Genomic DNA, 16,199 nt, shown 5'->3' with positions numbered 1-16,199 from the left:
TGAATTTTATTTAACACCATAATTAATTTAGTTTCTCTTGATTTAAAGCACAGTTTTTTATTAGTTTTTGCTAGCTTTGTTTGTTTGCTTTCTTTCTATAGGTAGTGTTTTGGCGTATGCGAAGAACTCGAAGTTCACAACCCAAGCTTCTTCGGTTCAGACCTGAAATCGAGAAGTTTGTTAGAGAAAGCAGGAAAGCTCAGTAAGTAAGGCTTTCAGAGATGGCAGAAGATAATGGAGGTAACCAAGTAGACCGACAGAGTATCACAAGGCCAAACATCAATGCCAATAACTTTGAGATTAAGCCAGCTCTACTCCAAATGTTTCAGTCAAGCATGTAGTTTTATGGCATGGGCAATGAAGACTCTAATGCTCACATCGCAAATTTCTTGGAAATCTGCGATACCTTCAAATGGAGTTTCAGATGATGCTATTAGGCTGAGGCTTTTTTCTTTCACCTTGAAGGATAAAGCTAAAGCGTGGTTAAATTCTCTACCAGCAAATTCCATAACCACATGGGCACAACTGGCATAGGCTTTCTTGGCTAAGTATTTTCCCCTAGCTAAAACCGCAAAGATCATCAAAGACATCACTACCTTTCAGCAATTTGAGAATGAATCATTGTATGAGGCTTGGGAAAGATTTAAGGATTTATAGAGAAGCTGCCCTCACCATGGCTTACCTAAGGGACTTTTGATTCAGACTTTCTACAATGGAGCCACTCGCACTACTAGAGATACTATTGATGCTGCAAAAGGAGGTTCCTTGATGAGGAAAACTATAGATGCTGCTTTTGATCTCTTAGAGGAAATGGCAGCTAATAATTATTTGTGGCCAGCCGAGCGGCTAAATCCACCTAGACAGGGAGGCAAATCAGAAGCAGACTCCATACCGTCCTTGCAGGCTCAAATTTCAAGCTAAATCAAGCAATTGGTCACCATGAACGTGCAAGCCAACGCCATCAACAATTCTATGCAACCAATCTGTGAGTATTGTAATGGTATAGGTCATGTTAGTTCTGACTGTTGTGATGGAAATTTTAATTTTGCAGGAGGGAATTTTATGGAGCAATGCAACTTTGTGGGGAATCAATTCCAAGGAAGGCAGGTCAACAACCCTTACTCCAACACATATAACCCAGGTGGAGAAACCACCCCAATTTTTCATGGAGTAGCAATAACAACAATGCTGGCAGTTCCAGTTTCCAAAACAACAACATGCCTAGATAGCAAGGACCACCAGGATTCCAGCCACATCCTCAACAGGATAGATCAACTTCTTTTGAAGCCAAGCTAGATAAATTCATGGACATGATGAGTAGCAAGATGAGCAGCCGGGATGAGGCCCAGAGAAGGATGGAAGCTAAATTTGATTAAATTGCAAAGAGCTATTCATCTTCAATTCACAACTTGGAGGTGCAGATAGGCCAACTAGCCAATGCTGTTTCGACTAGGAACTAAGGTAATTTACCAAGCAACACTGAGACTAATCCAAGGGAGCGACTCAAAGCAATTTCACTAAGGAGTGGGAAAGTGCTGGAGCCAAAGCAAGATGTGTAAAGTAAGAGGACAAGTACAGATGTTGAGAGTCCTTCATCAACCAATGCTGAAATCTATGATGAAGAAACCAGTGATAAGTCATAGGGGAACCAAGGTGACAAGGAGAATCACTCTAATGCCCAACCTTCACCCTATGTCACATAAATCCCTTTTCCTCAAGACTGAAGAAGTAGTAGACTGAACAACAATTTTCCAAATTTTTGGATATTTTTAAGAAGCTGCAAATCAATATTTCTTTTGATAAGGCTCTTGCCCAAATGCCTCAATATGCTAAATGTTTGAAGGAGATCATCAATAATAAGAGGAGATGGGAGGATCACCAAATGGTCTCATTGTATGAAAAGTGCAGTTTAATCATCAACAGCAAGATGCCTGCCAAATTGAAAGACTTAGGGAGTTTTACAATTCCTTGTGTTGTTGGTAGCATTGAGTTTCCTAAGTGTTTGTGTGATTTAGGTGCTAGCATCAACTTGATGCCTTTGTCTATTTTTTGGAAACTTGGTCTTGGAGAAGTGAAACCTACCTTGATGACTTTGCAGTTGGCAGATCATTCCATTAAGAAACCTCATGGCGTGGTTGATGATGTACTTGTGAAAGTGGACAAGTTTATATTCCATGTGGACTTTGTTGTGCTCGATTTTGAGGAGGATCGTGATTGCACCTTGATCCTTGGCAGACCGTTTCTAAACATAGGGAAAGCTTTGGTTGATGTGTATGAAGGAAAACTGACCCTTCGAATTGGTGATGACAAAGTGGAGTTTAACATGTCCAAGGCTATGAAGCATCCTATGGAGGAAGAACATTGTATGAGAATTGATGTGATCAATTCATGTGTGAAAGAAGTATGTCAAGTTAGTGAGGTACAACAAGATTTTGAAGATGATGCAGTGGTTGGCAATGCTTGTGACACTAAACCTTTTGCTAAACCTGAATTACTGGTAAGAAGTGCTAACCCCACTCCTCCTTCTAATGAGGAGCCACCTAAGCTTGATTTGAAACTTTTACCATCACATTTGAGGTATGCATTCTTGCTAGATGATAATACATTGCCAATTATTTTCTCAAACAAACTGTCGAATAAGCAGGAACAAAAAGTGTTAAATGTGGTAAGGCGTAGGATTTAGGCTTTAGGTTGGCAGATTTCTGACATAAAGGGCATTAATCCTTCTATTGTGATGCACAGGATTCACATGGAGGATGGATTTCATGCCACAGCTGAGAGGCAAAGAAGATTGAACCCGCACATGAAGTAGTGAAGAAAGAGATTGTCAAGCTTCTTGATGTAAGTATTATCTATGCTATTTTTGATAGTTCTTGGGTCAGTCCTGTTCAGTGTGTACCCAAGAAAAGTGGTATGACTGTTGTGAAAAACGAAGAGGGTGAGCAGGTCATGCCTATTATTGCTTTCTGGATGGCTATTCTAGATATAACCAGATTTTTATTTTTCCAGAGGATCAAGAGAAAACCACTTTTACATGCCCATATGACACTTTTGCTTATAGACGAATGCCTTTCGGGTTGTGTAACGCACTAGCTACCTTTCAGAGGTGTATGATGGCCATCTTCTCTGACATGATTGAAGACATAATGGAGGATCAAGAGAAAACCACTTTTACATGCCCATATGACACTTTTGCTTATAGGCGAATGCTTTTCGGGTTGTGTAACGCACTAGCTACCTTTCAGAGGTGTATGATGGCCATCTTCTCTTACATGATTGAAGACATAATGGAGGTATTCAAGGATGACTTTTCTATTTTTAGTGATTCAATTGATCTGTGTTTGGCTAACCTTGACAGGGTTATTAAAAGATGTGAGTAGACTAACCTTGTTCTAAACTGGTAGAAGTGCTACCTTATGGTGGAGGAAGGCATAGTTTTGGGCCACAAAATTTCTAGCAAAGGTATCGAGGTTGACAGAGCTAAAATAGAGATCTATGAAAAGTTGCCACCTCCTACATCGGAAAAGGGAGTAAGAGGTTTTCTTGGCCATGCTGGCTTTTATAGGCGATTTATTAAGGATTTCTCATCTATTGCTAAACCTCTTACTAATTTGTTGATTAAAGATGTCCCTTTTCAGTTTGATGATGCATGTCTGAATGCTTTTCGCAGGTTAAAATTAGCGTTAGTATCTGCACCAATCATCTCACCACCAGACTAGTCTTTGCCTTTTGAGATTATGTGTGATGCCAGTGATCAAGCTATTTGAGCTGTGCTAGGGCAAAGGAAGGATAAGATGATGCATGTTGTGTATTACACAAGCAAAACTTTGGCGGATGCCCAGCTCAATTACACAACCACTGAGAAGGAGATGTTAGCAATGGTGTTTGCAGTGAACAAATTCAGATCATATCTGCTTGGCTCTAAAGTAATAATTTATACTGACCATGCTGCTCTCAGGTACCTTTTTGCCAAGAAGGATGCAAAGCCATGACTCATTCGCTGGATTTTACTCCTTCAATAATTTGATATTGAAATCAGAGATAAGAAAGGATCGGAGAATGTGGTAGCGGATCACTTGTCTAGGTTGGAGGGTGTTGAGAAAAGAGATGTTGAGCCTGAGATCAATGAGAACTTCCTAGATGAACTCCTTCTAGATATTCAACATTTGAGTGCACCCTGGTATGCAGATTTGGTAAATTATTTAGCTTGTTATATTCTGCCACCAGATTTATCTTATCAGCAGAAAAAGTGGCTTTTGTCGGAAGCTAAGCATTACTTATGGGAGGATCCTTACCTTTACAAGATTTGTGGTGATAATATCATTAGGAGATGTGTGCCTGAGGAAGAGATGCTTGACATTCTTACTCATTGCCATGACTCAGCATATGGTGGTCATTTTGGTGCAACAAAGACAGCTACTAAGGTTCTAGAGAGTGGGTTTTTCTGGCCTACATTATTTTAGGACTCTAGAGGGTTTGTTGTTAGATGTGATCGCTGCCAGAGAGTGGGAAATATCTCCAAGAGAAATGAGATGTCATTGACGTCTATTCAGTAGATTGAACATTTTGAAGTGTGGGGAGTTGACTTCATGGGACCTTTCCCATCCTCACATGGGAACCGTTACATTTTGGTGGGAGTGGATTATGTCTCCAAGTGGGTTGAAGCGGTTGCATCCCCCACCAATGATGCTAGGGTAGTGATTAATTTCTTGAAGAAGATTTTCTCAAGGTTTGGAGTTCCTAGAGCTATCATTAGTGATTCTAGGGTAGTGATTAAATTCCTTTGGGTTAAGTTATTCATAAGAACTTGGGGTCTTTTTAGGCTTAATTGTGGAGATTCTAGGGTTAATTTGGGTATTTATGAGTCAGTTTAATGCATTCGGATGTTTTGTCACTTTTCAGGTAACTAATCGCCAGAGATGAAGGTTCTGGGCCAATTTGGGACAATCTAGGGTGAAAAGGGTAGCACTTTGGCTCACAAAGAAGCAAGACCCAGCTGAAAATCAAAAGAACAGCAATTCGGCTCACCAAAAACAGCAGCCCAATTCGCAGCCCTAGAGGGGAGAAAGGCGGCTGCCTTTAGAGAAGAGGAATGGTATAAAATGAAAAGAAAAAGAAAGGATTAGGGTTCGAACCCCAAAAAGAAAATTGAAGAAGAGGAATTGCTAGAGAGAAGAGAGGGCTGTTGAATGCGAATTGGAGAAGAAGCACAACAAGGAGATCGAAGATTGATGCAAAGATTCATAAGTTGTCTTCTTCTTTGGTTCTACAGTTTGGTAACCTAGATTCGATTAGGGTTTCTTGAGGTTTCTCTATTGAATCTTTCTTTTTTCTTTCTTCTATGCAAACCATGATGAGTTTTAATTCTGACTTGAATTACTTGAGAAAGAGTTTAGGTAATCAGATCATCTAATCAAGAAAACGAACTGAATGCATCTTAGAGATAAGTTGCATGGTTTGGTTGGCAATCATTCATACCTGAATTGATGACCTGTGAATTATGTGTTCTTAATGCATCTATGGTGATTAAATTTCTGATAGAGATATAGGAATTGTCGTACGTAGACAGGGTGGGCTGCACTCGAGAGAGGGTGCTCATAAATTAGGGTTTCGCCAACCCAAGACTGAATTCACTTCGGTTGGACAGCCTAAAGATATGATTGCTAAATCGGTTATGTCAATTCTTGTATGCAGTACTCTTTGTATCATTAAAAGTGGTTTGATCCAAAATTAATTAGGGTAGTTTGTTGTTCTTAATTACATCACGAGGGGCTAGGTTTCTATTGTTAGGGATTAATAACTGATCATGCATTGATTTTCAGTCATTAATAAAATCGATGAGATTCTTGCTATATTGTGTTATTTGTGCTGATTACTTATCATTGATTGATCACCAATGATTCATTCTTTAATCAAGATTATCAATCGAGAGATGATAGTCGAGGTGGAATTAATAACACTTATTCGACCAATGATTAGGTGGAGATATCATTTGTTGGTAGGATTTCCTTAAAGGTGTATTAACAGTTTGTGTTTATGCAAAGAGAATTTTGATCGAAGGAATGATAATTAATTGATTGTAATTCCATTTAGTTGAACACAGGGTTAGCTAGTCGACTCTTGAGAAAGATTAAATTTCATCTTCCTTTGGGTTAATTGGTGTTTGGGAATGGCCATCTTCTCTGACATGATTGAAGGCATAACGAAGGTATTCATGGATGACCTTTCTATTTTTGGTGATTCAGTTGATCTGTGTTTGGCTAACCTTGACAGGGTTCTTAAAAGATGTGAGGAGACTAACCTTGTTCTAAACTGGGAGACGTGCCAACTTATGGTGGAGGAAGGCATAGTTTTGGGCCACAAAATTTCCAGCAAAGGTATCGAGGTTGACAGAGCTAAAACAGAGATCATTGAAAAGTTGCCACCTCCTACATCAGTAAAGGAACTAAGAGATTTTCTTGGCCATGCTGGCTTTTATAGGCGATTTATTAAGGATTTTTCATCTATTGCTAAACCTCTTACTAATTTGCTGATTAAAGATGTCCCTTTTGAGTTTGATTATGCATGTTTGAATGCTTTTCGTAGGTTAAAATTAGCGTTAGTATCTCACCACCAGACTGGTCTTTGCCTTTTGAGATTATGTTGTTAGACAGTTTTGTATGCCCTTAGCTTCAATCAGAATGATGTACTTTATGAATTTATTGTAAATGAATAAAGATACATATTTGATTCATGTTCCCTTGGTATGTTTCTGTGTAATACCCTTAAACTGGACACTTAATGAGACTCGTGTTAGTTTAGAATGTTCACAGCCAGTGGGTCAGTCTGGGGAGACCTATCCTGACAAGGCTGACACTGTGGTGCCACCAAGTCGGTTGGGGTGGCCTGTCTCAGCTGCCAGGGTGAGACCCTAGGCACATACAGTGTAGGATTAATTGAATCTTTGAACTGGACCAGATTTCCAGTATTGCCCTGGACCTTGGAGATTGATGGGCAAAACTGGAAAGTTACACCCGACCCCTAGACTCGATTATGATACTACACTAGGTGTCAGATTGGGCTGTCTTTGATGTACCAATCAGTGAGATCCTTAGCGGGGGTCAAAACCTGGGTACGTTGGGACAGTCCGAGAATTCATCTGAGTGGGTGATCATAGTGACAGGATCAGCCCCTTTGTCAGACAAAGGTAATGATCGGGGATGCACTCTAACTAATGGAAACCAAGACTGCCGGCAGCCGATTTCAACCGTTGAGATTTGTTTTGCAAAATATATTTTATATAAGATATAAAAGTATATATGTATGGTTTCTAAATTATTTGCAAGAATGTTTTAATTCCCGGGATCCATATAAGTGGAGAGTGCAACACTATTCCTTGCAGCCGAGGGAGAGGTCCTCTCTTGTCGGGCAGTGTATGATCATTATGGGCTGAGAGGTTAAGTGTAAGACCATTGAGGTTAATACCTGATGGGCTAATCTTGCATCTGCCCACAGTCCCTGGGTGTTACAAGGTGGCTTGGCCCAGGGACCTCTTAGGGTAAGTGTTGGGCCCGTAGAGCCCATTTAATGGGTTTCAGGGGGTGCACTGTCTTTAACAGTGTATTCGGCCAGGCCTTGTAACAAAGGCTGGGCCGAACCCATGTGGCTGATGTGTAGATCAATGCTTGGGTCCCACGCCATACAAGGAAGCCCAACTGGGCAGCAGTTAAGAGGGTTAAGTGAGCTCATAAGCTTAATGGGCCTAAAGCCCATTTCGAATTGGGCTGCTTATTTAGTTAATATAGTGGCGAAATCTGAAGTGGATCAGCTAATAGGATTGTGCTTAGACCCTATCCACTTAGAGAGTCCAAGATCTAAATAAGATTTAGATCTGGAAACCTCCTAATCAGATTAGGAGATGGCTGATCTAATCTCCAGATAAGATAAGGATTATCCGTTATCACTTAAAGGGACTTCTAAACCAAATATGATTTGGATTAGCAACTCCTAATCTGATTAGGAGCTGATCCCTTTAAGACTATAAAAGAAGAAGGGGGCGGCAGCCTTTAGAGACACAATACACACAGATCATCAGGTTTCTTTGGTGCTGAAATCTAGAAGAGAGAATTCTGCTCCCTGCAAATACTCTCTTGCCGCCTCCCTGTTCTTGCCGCCCTGCTTTCCAGTTCGATCTCCACTTGTGGGAGAAGTCAAGATTGGATCTTGACATCAGTCCTTTGAGAAAGGATTGAAAGGAAGCTGTGCTCACGTGCCACCTTGCTGATTCTTGCGAAGGACAGAGTTCTTGGAGAAGAACACTGCTGATTCTGCTCCACCTGCACTGCGCCATCTTCAGTGGGAGCAGTCTTTGGATCCTTCCTTGGGCGTGAACACCTTCGTTGGGAGATATTACTTCTCCGTATCAGGTATAATCCTACCCACTTTTTTTGGTTCAGATCTGGTTCAGTTTATGGTTCAGAATTGATCCTTGAAAATATGATTTTCTAAATGGGGAATACGATTCCTAGTTGAAGGGAGAGAAAAATTTTTGAAATTCGCCCCTTATTCCGCAATCTTTTGGGCGTCCATAGGATGGATCTCTCATCCCTTCAGTGGTATCAGAGCCATGGTTCAAATCTTGAACCAATTTGTTTCAGATCTGAACCTGCGCAAATTGGTAGAAGGTGTTCTACCCGATCTGCGCAGATATGGGTTTTGGGAAATTTTGTTCCCAAAATTAATGGGCGAATAATCTGAAATTAAATTTATATAAATCTGATTATTATTTAGAATTGTTCTTTATGATTTTCTTGATTTATGGGCTGTTCGTACAAGAGGAGATCGAAATCTTGGTTTGCACAGGGAACCTGCAAGATTTGCAGTTTCTTGATTTATTTATTACATTTGGTCTGTAAATAATTTTTTTATTTTTTAGACTCAATGTATAGGTATTCGATCTGATGTAATTATTAATAGAAATAGGATTTCTATTTATTTTAATTTTGGATTGAAGATGGCGGCGCAGAAAGGGAGATTTCGCAGAGAAGAAGATTTCGCAGATGGGAGAATCGCCATCTGCGATTTGCAGTTTGTGAAACTGCATTTTGTGATCTAACCTTTGTTTTGCAGGATGGATTGTGCGAACAGCCCTGATTTACTGATTGTTGCTTTTCTTTTATCAGTAATTAATTTCAGATTATTTTCTTGAATTAAAGATTTAATTAAAAATCAAACCCTAGACCCATTCGAACCAAGATTGGTTCAAACTGTTTGGACCAAATCTAGGGTTTAATCAAGGCTGAAAGTCAGCCCTAATTTTCCCACTAAGGGGCCTAAGGATTGATATTTAATTGAATGGTTAATTCGGCCCAACCTGTAAAGGCCCAGTTTTAAACAGTTAAAACTGCTAAAAGCCCACTTAACCCTTAAAGCTATATGGGTTGAACCGTTCGGCTCATATACCTAGATAATGTTAATGGTTAATATTATGGATTTAAAATGAGCATCAAATGGGCTTTACAGATAATTAATTGATTGGATCAATTTATCCCTGCATGTGATGTATGGATGTGTGATGTGCTACGTACATGGGCCATAAGTACTTGGCCCATGCTCAATCGACAGTGGCTCTTTCGCACACCATGGCTGAATTTACATCATTGCCATGGTGTCCCTTTTAGTCATTGGATGACCTCCCTCCGTGGTGGGCCCCACACCTCATCATGAGGTCTCGTGCGGAACCCTAGCCGATTTAGGCCCACCAAAATCTGGCTTTATGAAAGTCAGTGGGAGCCACTTTGGTTTGACCTAAAGATAGAACTAGGGCGTAATTTTCTGTTCCCTCCAGATAATATGAGTGCATGTGATAGGGAGATTCATATGATGAACTCTCTAAAGGCCTTCCATCATTAGCACGAAGATGAGTCCTTCAGTAATGAGGAAACGCACCAGAAAATGGGCTATCCATTTGCTATTGGGCTTGTCTAAGTGTTTCATAAGATGATAGGGGCGTCATAGACCGATGTGGGAGGGGCTTCACCAAAAAATGGGAACTCTCTCACGGTACCTTGGCGTTCACGAATATGATGGCTAAGCACTCACTGGACAGAAAGGTTTACCTGAAAATGGCTCTGAACCTTGTCTGACAGAGGCCAAAGGGAAAACTCATATGATGAGTGGATATGATCCTTCACAGAAAGGTGGTGGGGTTATGCAGCTGAAACAGTTGGCTTCATGCACCCTATGTGATTTCCCACATTTCCAGAGACAACCCGTAGTTTCCGTCACTGAGAAAGGAGGGAAATCTCAGAGATGAATAAATGGAAATGGATCGTAGATTAAAATCCATATCTATGAAATGAACATGAATCGAATTAGGTCGTGGACTGATGTTTGCTCTTTTATTAGAAAATGGCAAACGGATCCTTTGCAAAGCTACTTGATGACAACAAGTTGAAAGGCCCAAACTATGATGACTGGTACAGGAACCTTATGTTGGTCTTAACCTCAGAGAAATTGGACAAAGTAGCCAAGAATCCTGCCCCGGATCGTCCGGGGGATAGGGCTTCTGAGGCCCGAAGAAGAGAATACCAAGAATGGGAGGAGAAAAACTCCCTTGCCCGCTGCTATATCATTGCCTCCTTAGACAATCCAATTAAGAGGCAGTTCGATCAGATTGAACTTAGTAAGGACGTATTGGACAGTCTTAGGACAATGTACGAAGAGCAGAATCGTTCTACTCGGCAAAAGGTCTTGAAACAGTTCATGACCGCGCAGATGACCAAGGGCCAACAAGTTCACGACCATTGTCTCCAGATGATGGGCTATATCAACGAACTGGAGGCTCTTGGATCCGGGCTGGATCTGGTAACTCAGATCGATGCTATTCTCAACTCTCTGCCTCCATCCTTTAATCCATTCATCATGAACTACAACATGAACAAGCTGAACGTCAGCTTGCAGGAACTCAGCAATATGTTGCAGAGGGCCGAAGAATTGATTAAAAAGGATGAGCCCATTGCCATGCTTGTTGAAACTGGCAAATCGGGCAAGAAAAGGAAGGCGAAGAGAAAGCCCTAGAAAAAGGCTGCCAAACACAAGAAACAGAGGAAGGACAAGGCATCAGATGCCTGTCATTTCTACAAGAAGACCGGCCACTGGAAAAGGAATTGTCCTGCCTACCTGGAATCCAAGAAAGGTAACTTCGAAACTTGTGTTATAGAAACCAATTTATTGGTAGCTTCTGCGTCCTGGTGTATTAACGCTGGGGCTTCAACTCATGCGTGTAACTCACTGCAGGGGTTCAAGGTAAGCAGAAGGCTGAGTGAAGGAGAAGTCACACTCTACTTGGGGACTACTGCAACTGTTGCAGCCGTGGCCATAGGAACCGTGGAATTATATTTTAGAGAAGGAATAATTGTACTGAAAGATTGTCTTTATGTACAAAATTTAAGAAGAAATTTGATTTCAGTCTCAAAACTGTGTGCAGATGGTTATTCTGTCTTCTTTAGTAATACGATTACTATTAAAAGAAATAACATATTCATCGCATACGGGGAACTGGAGAACGGTCTCTATGTTCTACATCCTTCTCTAGAAACTAACATAACCGAAACTACGTCGGTTGAAAACCCCAAGAAGAGAGCCCGTGATACAGTTAATCCCACGTGTCTGTGGCATTACCGACTTGGCCACATCGGTGTTGACCGAATCACAAGGTTGGTAAAGGATGGTCCTTAGGATTTTCTAGCTGTAGAAGATCTTCCCACCTGTGAGCCTTGCCTACAAGGCAAGATGACGAAACGGCCATTTAATGGTAAGCCTGAAAGATGTACAGGCACACTTGACCTAATACATACTGATGTATGTGGTCCCCTGAGTGTTAGGACACGAAATCAACACGTGTATTTCATCACCTTCACAGATGATTTTTCACGATATGGTTACGTGTACCTAATGAGACACAAGTCTGAATCCTTTGAAAAGTTCAAAGAGTTTAGACAAGAGGTCGAGAAACAGTTAGGGAGAGAAATTAAAGCCCTTCGATCAGATCGAGGTGGCGAATATCTCTCTGACGAATTCAGGGACTACTTAAAGGACAATGGGATAGTGTCACAATTAGCTCCTCCTGCTACACCACAACTTAACGGTGTTTCAGAGAGGAGGAATAGGACCTTATTAGATATGGTCCGGTCGCTTCTCATGCACTCAGAGTTACCCACATCCTTTTGATGTTACGCATTAGAGACTGCAATTTACGTGCTGAATCGAGTTCCAACCAAATCGGTTCCGAATACTCCATATGAACTTTGGACCGGAAAGAAACCAAGTGTCAGACACTTGAAGATTTGGGGTTGTCCAGCACACGTTAAAAGAATGAGTGCAGACAAGTTGGAATCTAAGACCAGCCGTTGCCTATTTGTAGGCTACCCAAAAGGCTCTATAGGTTACCTTTTCTATGACCCAAGTGAGCAAAAAGTGTTCTGCAGTCGAAAAGCGCAATTCTTGGAAACCGACTATATCCTGGACACCCATCGTCAGGAAGTTATTCTTGATGATGAGAGCTCAGGAGCAGTGGGAGATGTCCCACAAGTTCTAGGTAGTGACCAACTTAGAAGATCCACTCGGGCATCCAGGCCACCAGTCCGTTATGGTTATGATTAGGATAGTTACCTGGTGGAAACCTTGACTAGTGAGGAGGATCCCGTGACTTACGCGGAAGCTATGTTGGACATAGACTCCCAGAAGTGGGTGGAGGCCATGAGGGTAGAGATGGACTCAATGGAGACCAATGGAGTCTGGACTCTAGTAGATCCACCCTCCGGGGTAAAAGCAATCGGTTGCAAATGGATTTACAAGAGGAAGAAGGGCCCCGATGGTAAAGTTGAGACCTTCAAGGCTCGTCTGGTGGCGAAATGGTACACTCAGAAAGAGGGCATCGATTATGAGGAAACCTTTTCGCCTATGGCCATGCTTAAATCCATTAGGATCCTGCTAGCTGTAGCAGCATACCATGATTATGAGATTTGGCAGATGGATGTCAAAACTGCATTCCTGAATGGAGATCTTACTGAAAATATCTATATGCAGCAGCCGCAAGGCTTCATTGTTGCAGGTCAGGAAAACATGGTATGTAAACTTAACAGATCCCTTTATGGGCTTAAGCAAGCTTCTAGAAGTTGGAACATCCGTTTTAACTCTGCTGTCAAATCGTTTGACTTCGAGCAGAATCCGGATGAACCCTATGTCTACAGGAAGTACAGTGGGGATAAGCTTACCTTCTTGGTTTTGTATGTAGATGACATTCTACTCATTGGGAATGATGTGGGAATGTTAACTACGGTGAAAGTATGGCTTTCGCAGCAATTCTCCACGAAAGATCTTGGAGAAGCCTCCTATATACTGGGTCTTCGACTCTATAGAGATAGATCGAAGCGGATAATAGGATTATCCCAATCTGCTTATATTGACAAAATAGTCAAAAGATACTACATGGAAAACTCCAAGAAAGGAAATGTTCCTTTCAGGCACGGAGTCACTCTCTCCAAGAAGATGTCTCCCAAGACTTCTGAGGAGATTGATGGCATGAAAGACGTTCCTTATGCCTCAGCCGTAGGGAGCATCATGTATGCCATGCTGTGCACTCGTCCTGACATAGCTCAGGCAGTGAGTGTAGTAAGCAGATTTCAGGCCAACCCAGGGCAGGAGCATTGGACTGCTGTGAAAAACATACTTAAGTACCTTCGAAGGACAAAAGAGTTTTGTCTGGTGTTCGACGGTAGCTCACTACAGATCCAGGGGTTTATAGATGTCGATTTCTAGTCAGACCCAGATGATAGAAAGTCTACATCTGGATATGTTTTCACGATAGGATCGTGTGTTGTTTGCTGGAAAAGCAGCAAACAGGGGTCCACTACAGACTCCACGACCGAGGCCGAATACTTTGCCGCAAGTGAGGCTGCCAAAGAAGCTGTGTGGATGAAGAAGTTCGTTTACGAGTTGGGAGTTGTTCCGTCCAGCACATCACCCATCCCATTGTTGTGTGACAACAATGGAGCCATTGCTCAGGCTAAGGAGCCACGAGCCCACTCGAAGTCGAAGCACATCGAGAGGAAGTACCACGTACTGCGGGAGATTGTTGGTAGAGGGGACGTCCTGATTCAGAAGGTAGCGTCAGCGGAAAATGTAGCAGACCCATTGACAAAGCCACTATCACAGAAAGTGTTTGAGAAACACGTGGAAAGCATGGGACTCCGGCTAGTACCTGATTGGACCTAAGTGCAAGTGGGAGCTGTTAGACAGTTTTGTATGCCCTTAGCTTCAATCAGAATGATGTACTTTATGAGTTTATTGTAAATGAATAAAGATACATATTTGATTCATGTTCCCTTGGTATGTTTCTGTGTAATACCCTTAAACTGGACAATTAATGAGACTCGTGTTAGTTTAGAGTGTTCACAGCTAGTGGGTCGGTCTGGGGAGACCTATCCTGACAAGGCTGACACTGTAGTGCCACCAAGTCGGTTGGGGTGGCCTGTCTCAGCTGCCAGGGTGAGACCCTAGGCACATACAGTGTAGGATTAATTGAATCTTTGAACTGGACCTGATTTCCAGTATTGCCCTGGACCTTGGAGATTGATGGGCAAAACTGGAAAGTTACACCCGACCCCTAGACTCGATTATGATACTACACTAGGTGTCGGATTGGGCTGTCTTTGATGTACCAATCTGTGAGATCCTTAGCGGGGGTCAAAACCTGGGTATCTTGGGACAGTCCAAGAATTCATCTGAGTGGGTGATCATAGTGACAGGATCAGCCCCTTTGTCAGACAAAGGTAATGATCGGGGATGCACTCTCACTAATGGAAACCAAGACTGCCGGCAGCCGATTTCAACCGTTGAGATTTGTTTTGCAAAATATATTTTATATAAGATATAAAAGTATATATGTATGGTTTCTAAATTGTTTGCAAGAAGGTTTTAATTCCCGGGATCCATATAAGTTGAGAGTGCAACACTGTTCCTTGCAGCCGAGGGAGAGGTCCTCTCTTGTCGGGTAGTGTATGATCATTATGGGCTGAGAGGTTAAGTGTAAGACCATTGAGGTTAATACCTGATGGGCTAATCTTGCATCTGCCCACAGTCCCTAGGTGTTACAAGGTGGCTTGGCCCAGGGACCTCTTAGGGTAAGTGTTGGGCCCGTAGAGCCCATTTGATGGGTTTCAGGGGGTGCACTGTTTTTAACAGTGTATTCGGCTAGGCCTTGTAACAAAGGCTGGGCCGAACCCATGTGGCTGATGTGTAGATCAATGCTTGGGTACCACGCCATACAAGGAAGCCCAACTGGGCAGCAGTTAAGAGGGTTAAGTGAGCACATAAGCTTAATGGGCTTAAAGCCCATTTCGAACTGGGCTGCTTATTTAGTTAATATAGGGGCGAAATCTGAAGTGGATCAGCTAATAGGATTGGGCTTAGACCCAATCCACTTAGAGAGTCCAAGATCTAAATAAGATTTAGATCTGAAAACCTCCTAATCAGATTAGGAGATGGCTGATCTGATCTCCAGATAAGATAAGGATTATCCGTTATCACTTAAAGGGACTTCTAAACCAAATATGATTTGGATTAGCAACTCCTAATCTGATTAGGAGCTGATCCCTTTAAGACTATAAAAGAAGAAGGGGGCGGCAGCCTTTAGAGACATAATACACACAGATCATCAAGTTTCTTTGGTGCTGAAATCTAGAAGAGAGAATTCTGCTCCCTGCAAATACTCTCTTGCCGCCTCCCTGTTCTTGCTGCCCTGCTTTCCAGTTTGATCTCTACTTGTGGGAGAAGTCAAGATTGGATCTTGACATCAGTCCTTTGAGAAAGGATTGAAAGGAAGCTGTGCTCATGTGCCATCTTGCTGATTCTTGCGAAGGACAGAGTTCTTGGAAAAGAACACTACTGATTCTGCTCCACCTGCACTGCGCCATCTTCAGTGGGAGCATTCTTTGGATCCTTCCTTGGGCGTGAACACCTTCGTTGGGAGATATTACTTCTCCGTATCAGGTATAATCCTTCCCACTTCTTTTTGGTTCAGATCTGGTTCAGTTTATGGTTCAGAATTGATCCTTGAAAATATGATTTTCTAAATGGGGAATACGATTCCCAGTTGAAGGGAGAGAAAAATTTTTGAAATTCGCCCCTTATTCCGCAATCTTTTGGGCGTCCATAGG

The 16,199-nt window shown here is 42.0% G+C and overlaps 1 non-coding gene across 1 annotated transcript; it reads right to left on the bottom strand.

The window, feature by feature from the left end:
• Positions 1-573: 573 nt before the first annotated feature.
• LOC148804454 (small nucleolar RNA R71) lies at positions 574-680 on the bottom strand. The gene has a single exon (XR_016081542.1). It is a non-coding gene; the product is annotated as a small nucleolar RNA R71 (small nucleolar RNA).
• Positions 681-16,199: the final 15,519 nt, after the last annotated feature.

This window comes from Nelumbo nucifera, chromosome 1, assembly GCF_055504915.1.
Source record: "Nelumbo nucifera cultivar China Antique chromosome 1, China Antique-T2T, whole genome shotgun sequence".
NCBI lineage: Eukaryota > Viridiplantae > Streptophyta > Magnoliopsida > Proteales > Nelumbonaceae > Nelumbo > Nelumbo nucifera.
This window is presented reverse-complemented; position numbering and strand designations above follow the sequence as displayed.